This window comes from Acyrthosiphon pisum, chromosome A2 (genome assembly GCF_005508785.2).
Source record: "Acyrthosiphon pisum isolate AL4f chromosome A2, pea_aphid_22Mar2018_4r6ur, whole genome shotgun sequence".
In the NCBI taxonomy this organism is placed as follows: Eukaryota; Metazoa; Arthropoda; class Insecta; order Hemiptera; family Aphididae; genus Acyrthosiphon; species Acyrthosiphon pisum.
Window position 1 is genome coordinate 27568395 of NC_042495.1, and position 3353 is coordinate 27571747.

Below are 3353 nucleotides of genomic sequence, written 5' to 3' on the forward strand. Positions count from 1 at the left end.
AAAAGAAATCACACCAAAAAATGCAAAATAAAATTAGTTATTTAGATTGATATGCTAATGAAACACATTTGTGGCCAGGAGAGCATCGCTAAAAAGCTCTAAAAAAAATGCAAAATGTATCAACATCCGAGCGTTAGTTATTAACGTCCATGAACTTGGCCCACCGACATAATAATATCAATCTGAAAATGGTATTAAAATTTTGCGAGTAATTTGCGAGAATTTGCGAGTATACTCCTAGAATTTGCGAGTCACTTTTACACAGTTCAATGGCGAGTGGGCCAACTTCATGGAGCCCACCCACTTCACCCGATTTTCACCAAACCGGTGTCCAAAGCTTCGTTTTGATTTGCGAGAATTTGCGAGGGCAGTCCCAGAATTTGCGAGTGGCCCAAAGCTGAGATACGAGCTTTCAAAGTTCTGAAGTTGGCCCACCCACTTCACCCGATTTTCACCAAACCGGTGTCCAAAGCTTCGTTTTGATTTGCGAGAATTTGCGAGGGCGGTCCCAGAATTTGCGAGTGGCCCAAAGCTGAGATACGAGCTTTCAAAGTTCTGAAGTTGGCCCACCCACTTCACCCGATTTTCACCAAACCGGTGTCCAAAGCTTCGTTTTGATTTGCGAGAATTTGCGAGGGCGGTCCCAGAATTTGCGAGTGGCCCAAAGCTGAGATACGAGCTTTCAAAGTTCTTCAAAGTCAAAATTCCAACCCTTACGATTTTTCAAAGTTTTTAACCCCAGCCCTGACTTGTTGTCATAAACTTGCAAAACTGGTGTCAAAACACTCGTTAAAATTTGCAAGTATTTGCAAGTTCATTTTTAGAACTTGCAAGTAATTTGAGCGGCCAGTAAGAGTTGTCAAAGTTACGAAGTTGGCCTACCCAAGTTGCCCTAAAACATTGAAAATCGTACCAAATGATAGATTTTAATTTGCAAGTATTTGCGAGTCCCAACTTAAAGTTTGCAAGTCATTCAGGTGGTCGCTATGAAGTGCCTGCTTCCTTTTGAAGTTTTCGGGGTGTTTGGAAGTTGGCCAAGAGACTTAACCCGATCTACTACAAACATATTCTAATATTTTGAGACCTTCTTTATGAAATTTGCAAATCCATACTTTAACAACTATAGACATATTTCACAGCTAGCCCCCTACACAAAAAACTATATTTTGAAAAAAAATTCTGTATTGATTAATAAAAAAAAACTAATTTGGATAAAAAAATATAACTTGATTTTGTCATCTGAAATTAGATTTTTTATTTTTCATGGTCCATTTTTTATTCACTTTAATTTGAATAGTAATATTATTTTTAAAAAATATAATTTATTAAATAAATCTAAAATGAAGACAAATATCTAAATGGAATAAAAAATTGCAAGTTGAGTAACCTATGTATATTTCAAAAAAAAAACTAATTAAAAAAAAATCAAGTTGAATAAAAAAATTTAAATTAAATCAAAAGCTGATTCACCCGATTTTCACCAAACCGGTGTCCAAAGCTTCGTTTTGATCTGCTAGAATTTGCGAGGGCGGTCCCCGAATTTGCGAGTGGCCCAAAGCTGAGATACAAGCTTTCAATGTTCTTCAAAGTCAAAATTCCAACCCTTACGATTTTTCAAAGTTTTCAAAGGCCCTGACTTGTTGTCATAAACTTGCAAAACTGGTGTCAAACCACACGTTACCTACATATTGTAGTCGGATATTGTATGCCTTATGCCCTATTGCATAATGTTGAATTAAGGCATTGAATAATTACACTTACATATTATATGTTCAGAAAAAAAAATGTAATTCAAATATTTAAAATAAATAAATACCTATAAAATAATAACTAAAATAAAAACAAAAAAATGTATCCTTGTTAATAGAAACTGAAGTATAAGTGTGTAATTAATTAGCACACAACTTCATAATAGGTTATCCTTACCATTTTTAGACTTTATAAATAAATATATACAATAAAAACTTGTACAAGTTATAACATTACTCTTGAATGTACATTAAAATATGAGGAGTTACTTTTTGTTGGTATACACGTTTAGTTTGTTTTTCAAGATCGTTGTGTAATTCCCAAATATTGTTTGCTCTTTTTATAAACGTCATATAATGGTTACTACTGTACGCTATTGCTGCAACTAATATATACCTATAATAAAATCCAAATACGTTTTGTTTTAAAATGAATCATATGATATAAGTTTTTAATTAATTTAGTTTGCTTACTGTTTATTGTCTACAATGATTTCCTGTGGAATATCTGTTAGTTGACAGGATAAAATATTGTCTGTTTTGAAGACCAATGAATCGAGTTCAATAAATATATGCTCTTGAAGTTTTCGTTGTATATTTTTTTCTCCACCACAAGGCAATGAATTGTTAGGCAACATACAGATTTCGGGTCCACTTTTTACATATTTTTCTATCACTTGAGGTAAAATAGATATACCTTCACCTATAACACGAAGACCATCTGTTTCACTCATCAATATTGTTGGCGATGATCGGCTTTTTTTATAATTTCGGCATTTTTGATTACTGCAACTTATATCTTCAACACAGCTTGGCACTTCCTTCAACAGACCATGAATAATAAGGCTTACATTGCACTCTGCATTGATTAAATGGACATTATCAACACAACTATCTGAGGTAAATATAGTGTTAAGTAATTGTAATCTTCTATTGTAAATTTTTGCTGAAGATCCATAATTAGCAATTTCAACAACAAAGTTTAAAAATTCAACATTTTTTGAATTTATATACGATTGATATGAAGGAAAGTCTGTATAAGCCATTGCAATTCCAAACACCAACGAATCAAATGCACACGTGTTGCTGATAATATATTTTTTTTTATTCAGACTGCATGGAGTTGTCACATTTCCATTTCGTAAAAGTACAGTTTTCGACGATCTTGTACATGTTTTACTTATAATTCGTTCGATTTCTGGACATGCTTCTAAATATTTAGTTCTTCTTTTTTTAGTATTTTTTGTCTCGAGTTCTCCTGAAATACCTTTATCTGTTGTTAATGATTTTTTAGAAGTTCTCACTCGCTTTTCTGATTTTATAAGCGGCCCGGTTCTTATATTCTTTAAGCCTCTCCAACTTTCTTCTTTATTTAATGAATCATCACTACTTGAAGAAGAGTAATTTATAGACAAAACATTTCCAGGACTAGAAATAATTCCGCTGTTAACAATATGACTAGCTTCAGTGGATCTTTCTAATACTGCTTCTTCTGTGCTATGGCTAGGTGACTCATACGAAGTGTAGTTGACCTGATGACAATTATTATCTTCTGAGTCACTGTCAATATTAGATTTAATTGAAGGAAACAGTTGTTCACTTCTC